We start from the raw sequence: 22617 nt of genomic DNA on the forward strand, positions 1-22617 counted from the left end.
CAGTAATGCGTGGCGAAACAATGAAAACACACACAAATATATTAGCAAGATTCATGAGCATTTAGGAAGGACAGAATCTCACATGGAGAATGCGATGAGGAAACTATCAGTGTGAGTAATGACTAGTAATGATGGATAGAACATATGGTTAGGGATATTGTGTGTAAAGTTGCTGACTCGAAAATATGAGGTTAGGCAAGTTGAAGGATGATTAGACAGAAAGTAGCAATGGCAGTTACACTTTGGAAATGGCTTCAGTATGACTGCAAATTCCAAGAATTAACCAATTCTTGCTGTACTTTACTAGTGTCATCTTGCAGAGCAAATAATGCACAGATACATTAATATACATCTGAGCTTGCCATGTGATTCCTACTAGCCTGGGATAACTGGAAATGATGGATTAAAAACACTGGCGGTTCTACAGGGAGAAGTGGTTACACAGAGAGTGGTTTCAATGTGTCATACTGAATTCACTTTCATTATGAAGGAGAAGAATAACAACATAATGCATTCTGACAGAGGTAAATAAAACATTTTTTATTTGTTTCTTTGTTTCAAATTGTTGTCTCCGATTATACAGTTTTGTCAGTATAGGGCTTCTCCCCTCTTTCATCCTTTTTCCTCCCTCCCCCTTCTCCTGGCCAATCATCTCAAAGTACCAAAAGTGGCAGATGAAATTTCTTTTGGGACACTATCTAGACTATGTTTCAAAGATACCCTACTTTTTTCAATTTGCTATGTTTCGTACGGAGTTTATGTTCTCTATGAATTTTTCTTTGAAATAAAAATGATCAGATTTATGTAATTTCCCAAATCTCTTAAAATGCAAATAATGTTCTTTCAAGTTTCACTTAAGTAGTATACATAAATTTTAATATATATAAGCTCTACTTCCTATTGTGCAGTAAAGTGTATATCCCTTTTATACATTTAGAATAAGAAAATATGGCAGAGGTCAAATTTCAATTTCTTTCTTTCAATGGTATCTTTAATTCCCTCTGTGTAATTATGCATGCTTACTACTTAGCAATCCTTTTATAATGCACTTTGAATAAGCCAGGAAATGGTAAAGCAAAGTTAATCACACGTTCTGAAACCAAAATCAAGTTACTCATGCATTAGAATAAAAAGAAATTATGAAGTTTTATTTGATAATTTTGCATGCTTCAGAATATGCAAATCTCTACTAATAGAAAGTTAATTTGATCTGTTTGAATTATACATCTTTTCCAAAGAGACCAAATCTATCATAGAGCTTTCACATTTTTACCTTGCCAGCCTTTGCAATGTCCAAGAAATGTCTGTCTACCAAACAATAATACATTGTTCCAAATTCATGAAGTGGATTTTAAAAATGATGCCATTATTTGATAATATGTTTTTGAACATCTTTTCTGACTTCTTGTGAGTACCTCTCTGTCCTCTTCTTTTCTACCCGCTTAGTACCTCCCAGCTCATCTTCCTTGTCCTCCTGCGCTTCGTCTTCTGTCTTCAAAAAAATGATTCTGTCATTGATCCTGTGAGTGTTTTTTCTCTTGCTCATTAAAGCCTGTCACAGTAAAGACCATGCTTAGTATTTTGTGGCAATGGTATAAAATTATGTCACCTATTCAAATCTATCTCCCAATTTGTAGTCTTGCATTGAAAAGTGACTTGAATTTCTTCTCAAAATGTCTAGCTAACACGTTGGCATGAGCACATTTCTACCGGAACATATTCACGTTCCTGAACTAGATGTTACAATTTTTCTTCTATTTTTCAGTGAAATTGCCTCTCAAGGACTGAGGTAGAAATGATTCATTCACAGATCTACCAACTTAGGTATTATTTTTTTCTTAATATCTCCAACTTGTCTATTTTTTGTGGTTATGCTCTTTGAGATATTTGTTTTGCTTAATCATATTATTGCTATTCAACATAAGGTTTTAATTACATACACATAATGTAGTGATTGATACACCTGAATAAATTAACAAACTCGGCTGCTTCCATGATTATCTTCTTTCTGGGTAGAACACTTACAATCTACCACCTTAGGAATTTTTTAATACAATAAAATTCAATTAACTATAGCTATCATGAATTGCATGAGGATACATTACATCCCTTGAGTTCTTATCATCATAGAGCTATATATCTGGACTCTTATCCAATTTTCCCAATTTCCTCCTTGTCTGTGTCTGTGCAGCCCACTATTCTGTCTTGTTGCTTAGATTTATTTGACTTTTTTCTGAGGCTCTGAATTTAAATGAGAAGATAGGTTATTTTTATGTCTGTGACTAACATTTCTCTTCAAATAATGTGCTCCACACTCATCCATACTGTCACAAATGTCAGGATCTCCTTTTATACGGCTAAGTAATACTCATTTTGCATATACATAATAAGGTATCAATGACACCCTTCTCAATCAAGCTTTGAATTTGCTATGACTTTATTTATTCTGCATTGTACTCATAAATTGGGCGAGTTATAAACCGAGAGCTAATAAGCCATCATGTGTCTAGCCATGTTGTGTTATCACCTTGTAAAGCCACCCATTCCACTTTGACCTCCTATTACTCGTTTTCCCTTGTTCTGTAACTTTTTATTCAATGACCAGAAAACTATTTTTTGTTTGACATCAGATCCTTGATGCCACCAATCACAATGTTACAAATAATCTCCCAGTTATCAAAGATAATATAATAGCCTCTTCTTACCTACCAAAATAAATGTGGCTCATGGTTGCAAGGCTGGTGGCCTTCTCTTTTTTATGTTTTGTGAGTATAAACTCTTTTGATTTTCTTCTTGTATCTATGACTAATTTTTTTATAATCACATCACTGGATTCCCTCCCCCCCCATTGATTCTCACCTACAATCATGCTTCTATTGGTTAGGGGTCTTCTCCTCTCCATTTTTTAAAACAAAATGATTCTTTAATAGAAAGGAGATTGTTAGTCAACATGTAAAGTTTTCCCAAATTTGATGTCTAATCCTGACTTGCTTTCTGAGATTGAAGATAATATTCAGCTAGATAATCGTTTGTTTGTATGTAACAGATGCCACAAAGTCAATGTGACCTCCAATCAATTTATTATCTGCTTCTCCCACACTAGCTTTTCTGTGGCTGGCAATAAACTTGCTGACAATATGAATATTCTGGCCAGAATCATGAGAAATGTCCTGAATTCCCCCTTGTTCATCACATCCATTGTAATAAGTCATTTCATTTTAATTGTGTAATTTTATCTGTTTAAGTAATCTTCATAAATTTTGCCTAATGTAACTTATGCATTAAATGAATTTATAAGAATGTTTAGATTTTAGATGTTTATTTATTTATTGTCTTCTTGGAAGACACAGAAAGAGAGGGAAAGGGAAGGAAGAAGGGAGGGAGAGAGAGAAATTCTGTAGCTTTTGTACCTTTCCATTGCTTTATTCCCCAAATGGCATTTTCTTATAACCAGGGCCAGACAAAATGAGATTCAGGAACCCAGATCTCCTGCTACGTCACACAATTGTGTGATAAGGGTGCTAGTCCTCCAAGCCACCTGCTCTGCCTTTCAGAACCAGACTGTTAAACAAAGTATCCAGAACTTGAACCTGGTACTTGAATATGGGATGTGGGAATTCCAAAGTGTAATAGCCTATGACTCGCAAAATCTGTCCTTGAGTTAATTATGAAAGGTTCCTAACTGACCTCATGTTTTCATTTTGATTCCATTTGTCTGCTTCGTAGCACTGTAGAAACTCATTGCAAAATCGCATATCTTCATTTCACTCTCCTACTTGAAAAGCATTCACTTCAAGTGAAAGCCATTATCATCAGTTAGGTTCCACGACATTGTTTTGCTACTACATCCTGTTCCACATTTACGATCTGCTCCTACTGACTTTCCTTTAGTACAGAAGGTTTTAGGATATTATTGCTTTCCATTGAATTCTCTCCCATCTTCCTGTCACTCCAGGGTTGTATATTCAATTGGTTGAATTCCACTATTCTTAAAGAAACATGGATTACAAAACTCACATGTGCTTGCAATTGACCCTATGCATGACACTCTTAAAAGACCGCATAATGATATTAATATTTATTTAATTTCTGCCTAACTACGTTTTTTTAAGGACAAGGCCATATTTTTTTCATTATTGCATTTCTAACCATTGCACTAAATTAAAACAACCAATGGGGTAGAAAATTTGTACTTTCTGTTGGGCTTCAAACACCCTACAACTTAATGCTGAGTAGGATGTGGTAACCAACACTTTGTACTGTACTGTGTCTCAGTACAAAAAAAAAAAAAGCGATGCCTAAGTGTTTATGCAGAAGTAATTAATACTGTTTGAAGTTCTCCAGAAACTATCCAAGATAAGAGATAGTAATTTGCAAAACTATTTATTTTGTTCAGCATCTTAGAACTACATGAGTACTTTGGTCATTGTAGCATTAAAATGTTAGAAGTGAATATAAACAAAAACAAAATATCATAAATACAATGCACTTCATAACACTGGTGGGCCAAATCATCCTATGGAAGTATCTTAACATTCAAAGGCCTGTGTTCCAGTCTTCGAAGATTTTGACAAAGTCTCTAGAAATATTTCTCCTTTATAATATTTTTGTTTGAAATACTTTTCCACTCATCTATTTCTATTTCCAGCCTCATTAAGTAACATTTCAAATTCGGACCCTTCCAAGAATGCTCTATCAATCCTTTAGATGTGATTGATTAATTTTAATAAACGTATGCAGGACATTGTCATATACCTGCTAGAGACTTGGTAGTGTCTCACTGTGTTTGGGAAATGCATTTCTACATGTTAGCTTAAAGCCAGCTAATCTGCACTCTTTTTTACATCACTCATTGGAACAGAGATAAGTGCTTTTTCATATTTTGATTTCTGACAAATCAGCCCACGCACATACATGCTTACGTGAATACACACTCACACTCCATAGTCTGCAGAATATGCCATTAGGAGTGCAGGTTCAGCAGATGATGAAAGATCAGCAACCAGAGACACTCCCAGGGAGATGTTCTTTGAAAAACTGTTCATTGCAGCAAATACTTGAAAGCCACATGGATGTTTAGTGATAGGGAAAATGTTAATACATTGTATTACTTTACTTACTCATGGAAGTACTAAGAAGAAATTATAATCACAAAAAATTCTGATACATTAAAATTTAAAAGACATGAGATATGTGTTATTTTTCACTCTCTCATAAGATGTTCTTAGGGAAGCTAGTAAGTTCGAGAGTTGCTCTGTGCTAATAGTCTCTCTGGGAGAGCAACCAAAGCACATGACCTGGGTGAATGTGGTTCTGAAAAACAAATCACTGATTTGGTTGGCAAAGCACTCTGAGCAGTTAATAGTAAATAATGCAAGTTGCGAATGGTTAAATACTGACAAAATAGAACTTGTATTCTAAAATAAATATGCTTTCAAAAGTGATTTTTAATAAATATTTATTATTTTTGATAGGTAGAATTAGAGAGAGAGAGAGAGAGATGTTCCATCTGTTGGTTCACTGCCCCAAATGACCAAAACATGGAGAACTAGGCCAGCCCAAAGTCGGGCATGAGCTGTAAGTTTTATCCCAGATTCCCGTGTGGGCGCAGGGGCCGACACACTTGAGCTGTCTTCCACTTCTGGATGGAAAGTGAATTAGTGGGGTCTCACGTTGGTTCCCATATTGGATGCCAGTACTGAAAATGGTGGCTTAAACTACTGTGCCATAGAACTGATCACTTCAAAAATTATTTGACATTTGTCTCCTTTCTGGTACTATAAACATTGCATTCTTACTACAATATAATACTTCTTTGATGGTTAAGGATCTTACAAGGCTCCAGGGCTGTCTAAACATCAATTTTCATTATATAGCACCAAAAAAGTAAATATAGGAGTGGGAGATTGAATTAAGTTAGTGCTGTCCCTAGGTCATTCCGTGGAAGCTACAGTTTCTCTTTTAATGAAAAGCTTTCAGGTTAGAAGTGTCTATGCGTGTATGTGTGTCTGCATGTATCAGACAGAGATTTGCCTCTTTCTACAGCGTATAAATAAAATGCTTTATAATATTAATGATAAGCTCCAAAGTCTTGCGTTTGGTATTCAGCTTACTTTTATTCAATGTTTTTGCACATGTAAAAGTGTCTAGTATTGGAACAGCCCTTTCAGACCCGTCAGTATTCTATTGGAATTAGGAAGGCATTTTAAAGAAAAAAAAGGCAACATGGTTTTAGCAACCCTTTTTTAAAAAAGATTTCTTTTATTTTTTGTTGGAAAGTCAGATATGCAGAGAGGAAGAGAGACAGAGAGGAAGATCATCCGTCTGTTGATTCACTCCCCAAGCGGCTATAACAGCCGGAGCTGAGCCAATCTGAAGCTAGGAGCCTGGAGCTTCTTCTGAGTCTCCCACGCAGATTCAGGGCCCCAAGCTTTTGACCTGTCCTCAACTACTTTCCCAGGCCACAAGCAGGAAGCCTGGATGGGAATCAGGTCTGCCAGGATTAGAACCAGTGCCCATATGGGATCCCAGAGTGTGAGAGGTGCAGACTTTAGCTGCTAGGCTACCACGCCAGGCCCTAGCAATGCTATTTTAAAAAATATTTTATTTATTTGACAGTCATAGTTGAGCACACAGAATAAGAGAGACAGAAAGAGATCTTCCATCTGTTTATGCATTTCTGTAATTGTTGCAATGGCCAGAGGATGTCCAGTCTAAAGCCAGAAGCCGGAAGCCAAGCGCTCCTTCTGAGTCTCCCATGTGGATGTCATAAACTAGGACATACCACATACTCTCTGCAGATCTGTAGTTTGACTTCAAGTACGAAATGGACATGCAAAGATGTAATGATAGAAGAAACAAGTTTATTTTAAGTTTGCCATGTGTCCAATAGCTTTCTGAGCATATATAACCCTACAAGGAAGCCCAAGATATAGCTACAATCATTTGTATGCGTCAACTTGACAGGGGTAAATGACGTCCAGATAGCTAGAAAACATTATTTCTGAATGTGTTTTAGGCCAATTATAGAAGAGATTAGCATTTTAATCTGTAGATTGAGAGGGAAAGCTGCTCTCATCATTGTGGGTGGGTACTGTGCTACCCACCGAGTCTGGATCCCACAAAAGCAGACAGGGCAGATGGGTGCTGTTAAGAACGGATGCTCATTGGCCCTCGGACATCTGCTCATGGTTCTAAGGCCTGAGACCTGAGTTGATTCACACTGTTAGGACCCTCAATTTTCAAGACTTCCAGTTTGAACTGAAACTACACCACCAGTTTTCTGTGTCTCCAGACTGGAAATGCAGACAGCGCGACTCCCCCACCTACACATGTTAGGATTTTGTCTGTGTAAGTTGGCCTGATGCAAAAGGCAATATGGTTTTTGAATACTTGCTGACGAGCTACATGCATAGCCATGTCATTTTGCACATGTTTGTTTCCAGATAACGTCTCTTGGCTGGTCTGTGAACCCTGTACCTATAGCACAATTCGGTCAAGTGACATCTCAAGACTGCCCTGAAAATGCAGCTGTGATTCAGTCTTGTTGTAGTAAGGGACTTTCCACAAATGGCCTTCATTCTAAATCTTGAAAACTGGATAAACCAAAGTTGACCCTAAAGGAAAATGAGGAGGGTCATTCTGGGGTGAAGGGAATCTGGGAGTTAGTGATGGTATTAGCTCTGTCCGCAGCACAAATGCAGCTTGGTTAGACTAATAAATATTTATTATCATGTGAGAGGACCAGAATTATATATAATTTTAAGATGCCATGTTCTTATGGTGCTATGCTTTTAAAAATTGTGCTTATAGATTTTTTTGTGTGTGTGATGCCTATTTCACAGAATCCATCCATGCTAAAAAGAGTGGCAATAGAAGTCTCTTTTTCTTAAGATTGATTGTTATTTTTATTAGAAAGTTAGATTTACAGAGAAGAGGAGTGACAGAGAGGAAGATCTTCTATCTGTTGACTCATACCCCTTGCGGCTGCAATGGCGAGAGCCGAGCCAACCCGAAGCCAGGAGCCAGAAGCTTCTTCCGGGTCTCCCACATGGGTGTAAGGTCCCAAGGCTTTGGGCTGTCCTCGACTGCTTTCACAGGCCTCAAGCAGGGAGCTGGATGGGAAGTGGGGCTGCGGGGATTAGAGCCGGCACCTATATGGGGTTCTGGCGTGTGCAAGGCAAGGGCTTTAGCTGCTAGGCTACTGCACTCGGCCGGCAGTATAAGTCTCTTACGCACAAATTTTGATTCTAAGATTTGTCTCCACTATTCTACATGGCTGCTTTGCCATGCCTATTATCTGGAATTGTTCCAGGAATCTTGTGACTCCCAAAATTTAGAGATGCTCAAATATCTCTCATAAAATTATATAGTATTTTAAATTAAATTTGTAAACATTCTAAGAAATACTTGAATCCAGCATCACATTCAATTTTTGTCATTAACTATGTTAGGAAGTACTAGCAGGAAAGTCATCTCTACGTATCAGTGAGCTCACTACGTCAGTTTGTACCGAGTTGAATTCATGGACACAGCACCTGCAGATCCAAGGGCCTACTGTATTGTATGCACTCATACTTCAGAGTCCCAGTGTAGGTTTTCTACTGATTCACATGTGAGATGTCACTCAAGTTTTTCCATTTCCCTTAAAACGCTCCTAGTCCTTTAGCCACACACACTGGATTTTTGTAGTAGAAGTACTTTTATGAATTTCATGTCTCAATGTTTATAATACTGACAGAAGTCATGATCATGGCCAGGGGTGGGTATGGATTTCTGTGACTCAAGATTGAACATCCCGCAGTTAGCACTTCTGCGTTTCTACACATAAATCCGTGGATGGTTAGCCTGTCACTCCAACAAAGAGTGGTGGTTCAAGTTTCTGTGGAATCATGAGGTGAGAGGATGATGTCCGGAGAACCCACGGCAGAGACTTCTCCGTGATTTCCAATCTGACGCTATCTCGACAGCAATCGGATTATTCAAAAACATCATGTCAGTTCAGGCTATTCAGACCCAGACTGATATGTTTGTCCCTCCCTGTGGGGACAAACAGATTTGTTTTTAAAATAAACTGACACTTTTAAAGGACTGACAGTTTTCATATTTAGTTCCCATTGATGGAATCTCTGTTCTTTCAAGTTTTGGAAGTTGGGAAAGTAATTGCTGGCCCCTAATTGTTTACACTTCATTATTTTCAGCAAATCCCCCTCAGGGTACCAACAGTATTTCTGATGTTTTAATCTCAGTTTTGACACATGCATTACATAATCTATGTCCAGAACTTTCAAGTTTTCAGAAAGAGAGCCAATAACTAACGTGTTGCCATTTTCCCTACAATATAATTTCTTCATGACATCATTTATTGTAAATAATGATTTCTTTTATGGAGATTAAAGGCATATACATTGAAAGTTGGTTAAATTTACTCTTTTGTTTTGTAACTATTGTAACTAAATTTTGAAGTACATTTTTTTTTTGAACCAAGAAGACAATTTAAGAAAAGCTCATTTGTAGAGTGAGTTTTGTCGTAGTAGTTGCGAAAGTACTCAGAATGCCACATTTCTTATCAAAAGGCCTACATTCCGGTCCCACTTTTACCTCCAATCCAACCTTCTCTCTCACGTGGCTCTTGTTCCCCATCTCTCTTTCTCTGTTTCTCCTTCTCTCTTCTCCTCTCCCTCTGCTTTTCTTTTTCTCTCCCATTTTCAGTCTGTAACTTTGAAATAAATAATTCTTTAGGAAGTGCTTGTGTTGAGTTCTGGCTACTGTGCTTCCCATGTAGCTTCCTGCTAGGTCCTCTTGGGGCACAGTAGATCGCGCATTACTTAGTTGGGCCTGCATCACCCGTGAGACCCACCCATATGGGCACCACCCCTGTGGCGACTCCTGGCTCCTGGATATAGCCTGGCATTACCACAACTACTCTGGGCATTTGCAAAATGAATCTATGAATCAAAGATTTTTCCGTGTTTCTTCCACTGTCACGTTGCCTTTCAAACGATGCAAAAATAAGCAAAAGTAATGAGATAGCTAATTTTAGTGTTAGTTTAACAAAAAATAGTAACTCTATATATCTCTATATATGTATATAATTTTTCATTTGTACATTTCAGATGTAAAAATTATGTTTCAATAAAAATAAGGTTGTTAATTAATGAAATGATGCATCATTTTGTGCAGTGTAAGATGCTAAAGCAAAATTATAGCAAATGTTACCGCTAGGTTTTCTTTACATTCATAATTTAGGTGTGATAGAATCACATAACTTTCTAAGTTTCCAGGGCAAAATTGAGCATGAGATGACATCTGAGGAGACAATTTCCAGAGTCTCACTCTCAGAAAACGATCACAGTTTAACATTACAATTCTATCTTCCCGCTCTCTGTAGTCTGACCAACATCAATCGTATGTGGCTGTTTCTCTGTCACCAGCTAAAATAGTTCTTATAACTCTCCCAAGGTAACCTAAGGGGGTCCTCGGTATCAGATACGTTCATTCTCCCAGCTGCACAGATTAGCTCTGTTATAAATTCTGCTGAGTGATGCATTGTCCACCGTTTTCAAGTGCTCTGACATAAACGGAGAATAAGTACCCACACCACCTCTGTGCACCCAAGCTGTGTGTTCCACATTCACTCACTTGGTTCCTCTTTTTAAACCTGAAAATACAAGGGGTTCTGTTAGTGGCTCACAGGGTTGTTTTTCCGATTAAGCAAAGCTGGCATAGTTTCCAAGGCCCCGACATTCAGGGTACATTCCATTATCAGGTTTGTGGGGGATCTGGAGTCCTTAATCTGAGTGCAGTCTGAACAATACAAATCTTTGCTTTGTGAATGGATTCATTTCCTAGAAATGAACTGTATTTTTGGGCGATTTTCACTACTGCATCTGTGTGTCATTCCACTCAGCAGCAAGTGCCTGTTCACCTTCAGTCTGAGTCCACTGGAGACACTTACTATGGTCTTACCCGGGCAACACCACCGAGAAAGCCTAGCAGAAACACGTTTTGTTTTCAAGTGCATCTCTAGGAATGTGTTGCTAGTGTCTCAACAAACACTTCTGAGGCAAGCTGGTAAATAAACACTTCAGTCCCTTCAGAAGCTGTCAGAAAGACAAACTTCTTTAGCGTCTATCACAGTGAGAAAGTTTAAAATTAAGTCTCTCATCTCTTCCAAACCCGAGGTTCTTCTTGCCTATGTCGCTATGCTTTTGAGCTCATTCTTCATAAGCAGAGAAATACTTAAGCATGCTTTTTCTTCTCAGTGCCTCTTTCAAAATGCAAAGGTGAATAATTGTTCTGGGTGCTCTGCAAGGACCATCTCTCATTTAACTCAGCAGCAGCATGAGAGAAGCTCCATCAAATTTCGTACAACTAATACAATCGTGGCTCCTGTCTCCTACTGTTGCTTCTGCCCCCTTTCTCAAGTGTTTGGGTTTCAGAGATTCCCACACTATAGTTGACTTCCAACATCCTGCTTACAGCAACTGGACCCTGAAAACCGCATTCCTTTCACAATTAGAAATAATGCAATCCAATGCGTCAATCATTGCTTCTGGTGGCTTCTTTAATCACACCACAATCCAGAAGTCCAATTAATTGCGCATTTCACATCATTCCGGCACCATAAAGGTTTAAAATAATAGCTCTAGTTGCTTCAAAGTACTTTCTCTCTGGCTCCTTACACTTCCCAGAAATGCCTTTACTTCATTTTCTTAATCTCTCTGATCTCTCCCAGGGCAGGGCAAGGAGAGACCTGACGGGAGGCCGGGGTATTACCGAAAGCTAGACAGCCTTTATCAAAAGTTAACGTGGAATAGGAACAATGACAGTGACTTTCACTGGATTTACACAAATAACACCTAAAATGAGGCCACGTCCTTCCGTTGTAAAGAGAAGCATCCTGAAACTCCACGTCTGCTTTCAAGAGAGTTTGGGCAAGAATCTGAACCGACGCTGTGTGACCTTTAGAAAACTGTGCATCACATCACTTCTTGGGGCATTGAATCCTTTTTGTTCTTTTAACCTCAAAACCCAGGGACATTTTCAGTTTTACCAACTGTGTGGGAAAAAAAATTAACACTGTGCTCTTAATGTTTGTAATGATTAAGCATCTTGTATAATTCCTAATATGTCTGCCAAGGGACCTTTGCAAGAGCCATTCAATTTAGATAAACTCCTACACTTGTTTACTACAGTACTTTAAATGAGGATGCTCCCTGTTCCTAGTGGGTGAATGTGGGTGACTACGTGCTGAGAGAAAGTACTGGAGTTGTTTGAGCTGTTCACATCAATTTTGAACACAGCCAGCCAGGCCTCCAGTCCCTGTTATCCACAGCTATTTACACGGCACATCATTTGAATTTACTAGGGAGTAACAAGAGGTGAGAAGTTGGTGTGTGTGTTAATTCTCCTGACACAAGCAAACGGGTTTGCAAAGGCACTGCAGTTCCTATTCATCTTCACAAATAGAATGCTGACCTCCAAGGGGAGCTCCATCTAATATAAACTCTCCATGCCTTGAGTACTTTGGGGTAAGGCGTTAGAGGGCATCACTCCACCTACATCTCATGGCTACCGCTGGACTACGGACTACTGATGAATGAGCCAGCAGTTGAATGTTTAGCAGGCTGTGACGACTTTGCACGGAAATATGAAAATTTATTACCAGCTTGCCACATCAGCGCTTGCCCTGCCTGCGTTTGCTCACTCCCTCCTAATGTTACTCCCACTCCATCTGACAGTCAGAGTCCTTCTCGCCCCCCTACAATCCCTCCCCCGCAGAGAATTGATGGTCTGAACTGTCACGGAGTCCCGGCCCGCATTTTTCAAAAGCTCAGGTTTTTTTTTTTTTTCTTTCTTAATGATGGCTATCAGTGGCATTGCTTTGCGCATGACCTTGCGGAGGGGGCTAACGGTGTCCAATCCTTGTGCTATCGAATTTGTGTAGCCCCCAAAGTATGTACAATGGGGTGCTGAAGAAGTGGAGGGGTGGGGGGAAGCAGGAGAGAGAGCAAGCAAGAGGAGGAAGGAGGAGAGACAGGGCGAGCAGAGCATCAGGCAGACAGGCGCTGCCAGCCAATCAGAGGCGCGCTCGGGAGCTGCAGAGTCGGAGCCTGGGAGCCCAGGGCTGGAGGTGCGCGCAGCGAGTCTGGGCTCTCCGAGGACCGCGAGCAGCTGTGCACAGACTCTGGGAAAGTCCCCTGCTTGCTTCTCATACCTTAAGTTCCTTTCCACCAGTTAGGGCAACTCAGCCAAGGTAAGGTTTTCATACCTGACACTTTACTCTGTCGTGACATTAATGTGTGTGTGTGTGTGTGTGTGCGCGCGCAGTGGGGCTGCTCGCTTACCGAGTTGAGAATCAAAACAATACTGGTTGAGATCTTCCTGACTGCTGTGGTTTCACGGGATCTAGAGCCAAGGGGAAAGTTGCCGCTCACGCCGGCAGCCTCCTGGTTCTTGTGCCTCTGGATTTTCTCCGGCAGGAATGCTGTTTCAGAGCCTAAGGAATGCGAGTCTTGTAAGGCAGCTGAGTGGTGTTGGTCTGTGGATGGATGTGATCTGCCCTGCCCGTGAAGAAGTTGGCAGGATACTCAGCCAGGCACATTGGGATAGTGATGGCATCAGTGCCAGCTGTCATTTCTTCCTCTCCGTGAAAGTCAGGGGAAGCGCAGTCAGAACACAGGCAGGGACACCGAAATCGCATTTTCCGTCGTGCTGTTTAAATTATTGCCTTTCCAGCATCCTCTACATTTACATGGTATCTGGGCACTGGAGCTGCAGCAAGGCAAGGTTTGTTTTTCTTTTCTTTTTTTTTTTTCTCTCTCTTTCCTTGTTTATTCTTTCTTTTCACGAATTGCTTCCATAGGTGCTTCTTTAGGCCTTACGATAAAACTTTTACTTCTTTTAAAAGGCATTAATAAATGATGCATGAAAAGAAATGATTAAGCTCCTGTGATCAGCAGAACATGTTATTTAGGATTCACCCCCTATGTTTGTTGATTTTATTTTTTTCTCTGTCTTAATTTCTTGAACCTGGTTCAGTTGGAATATTAAAATTATCATTTTGTCTTAATTTTTATGCCATGAAAGCAAAAGCAAGATAAAGCTTTGCACGCTCCGTGTGTGTGTTTGTGTGTGTGTGTGTGTGTGTGTTGTGTCTGCAGATGTGGAGCTAGGCAAAGCTCCCATATGTAACAGGTGAAAGAAATTGAAATTTATTAGCTAGGCTTATTTTACTGTCTTGTATTTAATGAATTTTGAGTCTAGTCAAAAATTAGTGTCCCTTGTCTTTTCCCTCTTGAAAATCAAAGATAAAATCAAATTATAGAAATTTTAGCTAAAATTATTATGGTCTTTGGTTTGCTCAGGTGATGGCATCACCACTTTGAGCTGAGACAAATCTGAGCAAGATTTTGTTATGCAGCCAAAAAACTAACGACTGTGTTTCCACACCTTTATTTTCCACTCTAGGATCACCCTCAGATATTCCAGAGCTGGGGGCTTTCATTCTGCAGTAATTGTTCTGTTCTGTTTGAGTGTACTTGCCTTGGGAGTGAAAACACTTAATTTTCCATCAAGAGTTGGAGGGCCAAGCAAGATTCCATACATATGTTTTGGATAGGGGAGGGGGAAGGCAGGATGTGAGGCTGGTGGAGAATTAGTTCCGTATCTAACATTTTGGTTCAAGAACCAATCATATCTGTAGGCTCCTTCAAGCTTCCTGCTATGTAGTCAATTCTAGATGTCTTGATAATAAATTTACCTAGTGTTTATCAGCTGATTTATTCATTTCTTAAAGCGTAAATGAGTTTTTGTAGATAAGTACCATATAACTCAGCGTTCTGATGATTTTTCAGAGATGGATGACTTAATGAAACACATAAAATGATACCAGTGGTCGATTGCTTTCCTATCTGACAACAATGGGAGGTAGAAAATGAGGATTTGCTATTTTAGAAGCAACAGCAATGCTCCACTAAAGATAACCTAATAGTGAAGAGGAATATAATATTGGAAAAAAAAGTAAGTGACAGGAAACTCCAGCTCTAACTGCATCCAATGAAGGCTGAGTTTAATTAGCTTTAGTAGTTGTACCATGTGCAACACCAACCAGTACTTGAATAAAATACATTCATTGGACAACGTGGAAATTATTTTTGCTCCTGAAACCCTACTTCATGTGCATAATTTGTCACTTAATCCGACTTGATAACAATTTTTAGATGAAGGATGCTACAAATAGTAAGGATGAAGTACTTTTCCTCCATTGACCATATAAACATCATTAGTATGCATTGTATTGATTTTTGTGGTCTAATTAATACAAAACCCATGTCTACAGGTCTCTATGTCTCACCTTTCCTGTACTTGGCTTATTGGTGACTAACAGAAATACACCTTATATATCTGATATACCTTATATATTGTTCTTTAGAATGTAATGTTGCATGTAAAAGTCAAGAGATGCAGATTAACGTGTTGAATATATATTTTCATATAGTAGTATAGTGAAGAATGAAAGAGATCAATAGATGAAATAATGATGTATAAGATATTCCCTTGTTTTTCTTAAGAAGTAGAGGTTTCAAGCACCTTGCTTTCCGTAATCATACTCACAAACTCTCATAATAGCAGCATCGTTCTTGTCTATCAGACTACATTCTAGATAAAACTTCCTTACTTTGGTTTTGCTGATATGTTGAGCTCCATGAGTTTTTTCTTGCCTCTTAGGCTATTTAGCAGCACCATTGTATTCAAACCAAATAAAGACCCACACCAGCACTCACCAGGTGTAAAATCAAAGTATCTCCACCCATTGCTGTTTCTCTTGGGAGTGGGTTAAACTGTACTCCTTTTCCATGGAAACCATTGTTCTAGGAGAAAACAATTGGTGTGAGTGGAGAAGGTTGATACACAAGGACTGAGTAAACAATAACAAATGCGTAGCTCAGATTGTGTGCTCTAGGGATGAACCCCGTTTTAATAGGTTGATAACGGGCAGATTTCAACTTGTATGTTTTTCAGTAGACAGTAACACAATAATGTAGAAGAGTTTGCTGTATCATATTCCTGTGGTATTAACTGTACATGGTCAAATGCTACTCTTATGGGGGAAAAGAAGTAACACCTCAGAGAAGGACAATGTAAATATTCCAGTTGGAGACTAATTTCACTTCAGTTTCTCAGATGAGATTTGTTTATAAACCAGAAATGAAAGATACTGATTCTTATCACAATTGCTTTAATTATTCTTGTTTAAATTCTGTGTATCTTTGGCTTGTTCGGAAGGGTTGTTCACTCAGATAATTTTGTATTACTAGGAGAATTTTTAACGTTTAAGTCCTCCAGAGGTAAAAGGAACACATTTTGGTTTAAAGATCTCAATAGAATAACACTGAGTGTACTGACTCAAAGATGTGACAGAACACGGTACAGCCATGGATGACATGACACCTGATTTGTTTGTAGGCCATTTCCTCACCTGTGAAAAGGGGTATTAACAGGAATAGAGAGCAAACATACAAGGTGTCATAACTGGTTTTAATTTGTGAAGATTTATATCAATGCTGTTAAATGATCTTTTTTTTTTTTGGTAATTTGTTTGATGAGAATTGATGAAGCATGCGAATTCTTCCAGCATTTCTAAGGTGATTAAACATTTTCTACAAGGAAAGCTGGTGATCTCCTTTAAAAAGCATTCTCTTATGAATGAAAAAGAACAACTTCAATGGTAATAATATGTGATTAAGTATTATTTATAGACCTCTATTTTTTTCTTATTTTTGTTTGCACTTGTATTATCCAAATATAGAATTGATTATAAAAGTACAAGATAACCAAGTAAAGAATGTGGCATCAGCTTTCTTATCCAATAGGAACTGTTATTTCCAGTCTGGTACATATCTGTAAAATTATTTTTTTGAAAAAGATTAACACTGATATTACCTTATAGTTATAGCATATTTTTTGGTGTTCTCAGTAAAGTGAACCAAGTGCAATCCCATAAGAAATTTGTATGAATGTAATCATTTCGCTTTGCTAAGATATTTCATTTCCTGAGCTAAGTGATAATTAAAATTTTACTCAAAGTTCTTGAAATAGAGTTCTTAATCGCTGGTAAAATATATTCAAGGTTTAATATCCCTTTCTGATGATGACTTCAACTATTCTGTCAACTTCATTCAATATTTATATAAGATATGATATGTAACCTCAAATGGATATTCTTATATCAAATCATGTAGGATAATTATCAATAATTTAAATGTTACCAACTTACAGTTTTAATTTATTCATTTTAATGTATATATACATATATATTTATTTTGAATTTTTGAATTATGTGGTACAATTTCATGTGTTACCTTAAAAACACATTTGTCATTACAAATGTCATTTCAACCTATCAACGTATCATAACTTTTGAAACTAATGCTGCCATTGATATAATTTAGTTCTAATTTGCATTTATTTATGGTGGAAGTGAGACTTACTATATAACACTTTTTTAGATTTTTTTCTTCAGTTTAGAAGTAGATATAGAAAAAGAGAGTTCATTTGCACTGATTTATCCCACAAGTGTTTGCACTAGCCAAGGCTGGGCTGCCGCTGAATCTGGGAACCAAGAATGCAACCCAGGCCTTTTGTGTGGCTGGAACCCTAGTATTTAAGCCCTCAGCATTGTCCTGAGATGCACAGAGAGAGGAAATTTGAATTAGGAGCGATAGTCAGGATTCCAACCCAAGGGTTTTGCTCAAGGGTGAGCAATGGTAACCATCAAACTAACACTGCTCCTAATAAGAATTTTCAAAAATAATTGATAGTCTATTGCCAGAGACAAAAATGAGTGGATTCTCTCATACATAGCATCTGGGAGTAAATAATTAATAATCTAAAATATTCATATAAAGGAAGAACAGACATAAACTAATTCATATTAGTGTTATAGTTTCCATAATACAAATATTATCACATTTAAAGAAGTTGATTGCAATATGAAGTACTTCCAAAGCTTCATGGAAATATAAACTTGAAATAATTACTTTGGTATAACAAAATGTGAAAGTTTATGCATATTTTTTCATAATATGTATTTTCTTGAACCTTTTCAAAAGTTCCAATATACAAGGACTTCAAATTCATTTTTCACCCAAAATAAGCATCTTTTAAAATTATCCATAAACTTCAGTCCTTGTATACTAATGTGATTTTTAAGTTTTAATTATCAATAATTTTTAAAAGAATTTCATGAAAAAACAATATAGCTTCATAAAATTATCCGACAAAAAACATGCATTTCCAACACTTCTCTCTGTTCTCTATATTTGTTTATTTGTTTGTCTTAAGGAGTTGCTTATATATTTTAATGTCAGAGTCACACAGAGAAAGATAGGGAGATAGAAAGAGTCATCTGTCATCTGCTGGTTTATTCTCTGACTGGTCACAATGGCTGGGGGTGGCCATGGCCACACCAGAAGCCAGGAGCTTTTTCTAGCTCTCCCACATGGGTGACAGAATCTCAGATGATTGACCTGTCTCTCACAGCTTGTCACAGGCCATTCACAAAAAGTTGGATTGGAAGTAAGGCAGTTGAGTCAGGAATCAGTCCAACGCTACCTGCTATGCCCAAATGCCTTCCTAGTGCATCGATTTTTAAAGCATGCATAATAAATATCTGTGTGCAGGATCGAATGTAGGTTGACTAGACCATAGAACCTTAAGGAAAGAACAGAGTATTTTTATGCTTATATGCAGAACAAGTTTATTGAATGAGTAACTCAGTTTAACTTATAAGAAAGTCTTGTATTGTTGAAACTTAGGAGGAAACAAGGTCCCAAAGACTTTTCAAGCCAATTTTGGTTTTTCATGATTTACTTACTACTTCTAGTAACCTCTCATATGTTAAAAAATAATAAAGCATGTAAATATTAAATTGTACTTTACTAGACTATATATCCAACTATAGTTTTCTATCCATTCATGAATATTAGCTGGAAAATCCATAATGAAAGTATTTTGACTAAAGGCTTAGACGGCTTATAAATATAACTAATGTTGATGTTTGTGGGATCCATATTCCTGTAGGCAGAAAACAATTGCAAAACATCAAGGGGTTACAAACTCCCTGAGCTAGAGAGGACAAACATACACGGTTTTCCATCCATTGAGTCCCTCCACAAGTGGCCTCAATATCTGGGAAACAACATCCCAATCTCTCACACAGCTGGCAGGGACTCAGATACTTGAGGAATGCTCAAATGCTTCCTAAGGATTTAGCAGCGGTCTGGAATGGAAATGGAGCTGTTGAACTCAAACCTGAGCTCCTTGTAGCAGTTGGTGGTTCTTCAGGTGACTTTTTTTTTTTTTTACCACTGTGTCAAACACCTGCCCCCGTTTTGTACATTTTAATTTGAGATATCCAAGTGATGCTCTTATGGAATCAGCTGAATACACAGTGTGGAATTTAGGGAAAAGTTATTACAAAAAGTGTGAAATCAAGAGTCACGAAGGTTCAAGTTAAGAGACAAAGTGGTGAGAGAAAAAAATAGAAAACATCAGGATTACAAGAGCACACAACTCCAGATTGAGAAAATGAGGAAAAGCCAACTCAAACAGAAGGAAGAGAAAGTTTCAGCTACTGAAAAGTCTTGATGGCCTGGAAAATATTTAAAATTGTTGCAACGAAACTTCAATATATCACCAGTGTTTTCACTGAAATAAAACAGCATTTTTATTTTTTAAGAATATTTCATCATATTTAAATAAGTATTATGGCTATTTTTTTCTAACTTGTATATTCATAGAAATAGTTTCAGAATCATTGTGAATCTGCCAGTAGAAATAACTAAAATGTTTTTGAATCATAAAAGCAAATGTTGCTGCAGAGTGATGAGTTTAATAGTGTGTGGCTTCATCCACTACTGCAGTTCTTGTTCTCTAATTTATTGCTTGGCTTTACTTAAAGTTTGAGATTAAATTTTTTGCTTTTAAGGTATGCCTGATTTTCAAGAAATATCAATCCAAAATTAATTTGTAAATGATTATATTGAAAGAGCACATGGTTAGATCAGACAGGAATTTTCCTCCAGCTAATATTCCAGGTAGGAGACGGCATGTTGTTACTTGTCTGTACTACTGATGTTTACACCCAGATTTGGAAGTACATTAAGAACTGAGATACAGTTTCAACAGCAGGAACGAGGGGACTATTAAGTTGCAAAACTGTTATTTAAGCAACCATAATCATACAAGATTACCAAATCACAAAATTATTTTAACGAGGCTCACAACCGTGTTATGAGAAAAATTACATCAATACTTTATTTTTTATTTTTGATTTATTTGAAATGAATTCAGACACATACATAATGAGAGAGAGAGGTGAGAGAGCGACAGAGAGAATTTTCTATCTATGGGTTCATTTTTCATATGCCTGCAACAGCCAGGGTTGGGCCTGTGGAGAGCCTAGTACTCAGTGTTAGTCGTCCATAGGATTGGAAGAACCCAGTGGTTTGAGCTACTGTCTGTGGCTTCCCAGGAGCTCGACCGGACTGCTATATGAAATGTGGGGATCCTAAGCAGTGTCTTAACTCTTGTTGTAAATGCCAATCCATAAATAACTTAAATGATGATGTAGAGATGGTGTGCATGAACACATTGAGGGTCCTACAGTACAGAGAGTAAGGAGCCCTGGAGATGGCCATGCCCTGATCCTGGGATCTTCAACTTTAAGTTTGTGGCTTGGTGAAAGTGGATTAAGATTGTAGATTAAATTAAGGCTGCTAATCAGAAAATCCATGATAGGAAGATGCCCCTGGGTTAACCAAGCGCACCTGACCACAGGCATTGCTGCAGGTGGAGAAGTGGTGCAACACTAAGACCCAGTCTGAGTGGAAGGTGCTTATTTGGTGTGAGCAGGAAGGGGACAAGCAGATGTTGTTTAGGCAACATCTCAGAACTGGGAATGTAAGAAAACCCTTCTCACCACACAGCCTTGGGAACTGAAATGAGCCCTGGCAACACTGATTTTAGCTTAGCTGAAGGACCTCCTGGACTGCTGACCTGTGAATGTGTGAGATAATAAATGTCTTAAATCATTAAACTTGTGGTGCTGCTTTACAGCAACAGCAGGAAATTATACTTCTAGCATATTGAGACATATAATACTCTTGCCTTTTTTATAAGCCACAAGTCATATGAATTTGATGAGGAACTATGTGGAATATTATTGATTTCTAATAAGTTTACCATTCCCATCAGATTGCTATACAAATTAAGATTAATTTTAAAAACAAAGTTAAATTAAACCTAAAAGATGCTTGTTTTCTGAAGAATGTACTTTCCCTCAAAAACAAGGCTACCTTTCAGTATTTGTAATGACATAAAATTATGTAACTTGCCTAATTTATACTTTGTCGTCCCCAGTAATTCTATCAGATTGCTCTATAATGAGTTTATTAGATATCTGGTTCCTGTGTCCTAATGTGGATGCAAATGATTGAATTATCGTTACAACTCTTTTAGGTAAATTGTCCACGTATAAAACTATATAAATAATGAACAAAAGAAAATGTCAAATATAGAACACAAAATAAGTACATAACTTTGTCAGTGCAAAGAACATTTGCTTAACATTTGAATAATACTTTTGGGAAACAGTGATACGATTGTGATAAAATATTTCATAGTTTGAAGACTATTTTAAAGACATAAGCTGCTCGAACAACAAAGACGGACTTAGAATGTAAAAGTTGTAGTCTACTGATTTAAGTACTCCTTAAATAAGTGACTGGGGTGTTGTTTAATCCTTCCGAAACTTTAACAGAGGACACAAAGTTAAAAGACTAACTTCCCAACTGGAATTATTTTTTCTCATGTGCAATTCATAACATTTCTGAAAGTGCTCATGGGAAAGTGTCAAACAGAGTTCAGATTTTCTGCCTAGGGTGCACATTACTCTGAAGTTGGGATGGAGAGTGGATCGAGGACGTAAACCTTGAGATCTTCATTGGTTGCTTCATCACATCAGGCTGCCATAGCCTTTACAATCTGTGATCCTATTAGAAACACCATGAGCTTCAAGGGCTCATGAACCGATGACGTGGATCGTTGTGCAGATACACACGCAGTCACGCTCAGAGTTGCCGCAGTCTGACCGGTGGATGACCTGAGAGACACAGAAAGACGTTCCGTCTGAGTTTACATAATGTAAAGTGCATATAAAATTCAAATACTTGAAGTCCAGGTAATTTAAAAACATAGGAATGAACAAAGTCCCATGGCAAGGTTTCAGCTAAGTCTTAGGCCTCTAGAAACATCAGCTGATGTAGGTTCTGCTCCCAAGGTCCCTGACTGTGCGCCCCAAGGCCTATCCCTTGGTCATGAGCCTACCCCTGATACCAAACCAGAGTCATTTTATATTTGTTTTCCTAGTTACCCTTTATTAGTCATTGATTCAATTAATCTGTTTAGCAATCTAATAAGCTTACTATCCCTTTCTTCAACTCCCACTTACCTAAAATGTCTCCAAATTGATAGTTCGCTGATCTATCCAAGTAGTTCTTCATATATGTATCCAACATACATACATAAACATAGCAGGTGAAGCATAAATGA

The 22617-nt window shown here is 37.9% G+C and overlaps 1 protein-coding gene across 3 annotated transcripts in view; it reads left to right on the top strand.

The window, feature by feature from the left end:
- CDH18 (cadherin 18) overlaps positions 1 to 22617 on the top strand; it is a 401281-nt gene that overhangs the window by 121043 nt on the left and 257621 nt on the right. The window contains exon 1 of one of the 3 annotated variants that reach the window (XM_058680027.1): positions 13125 to 13258. The exons of the other annotated variants lie outside the window; for them this stretch is intronic. The gene's annotated coding sequence lies outside the window, so the exon portion shown is untranslated. Of the gene's footprint in view, positions 1 to 13124; positions 13259 to 22617 lie in introns of those variants that run through there. 3 annotated transcript variants of the gene reach the window in all.

Source organism: Ochotona princeps, chromosome 23 (assembly GCF_030435755.1).
Source record: "Ochotona princeps isolate mOchPri1 chromosome 23, mOchPri1.hap1, whole genome shotgun sequence".
Lineage (NCBI taxonomy): Eukaryota > Metazoa > Chordata > Mammalia > Lagomorpha > Ochotonidae > Ochotona > Ochotona princeps.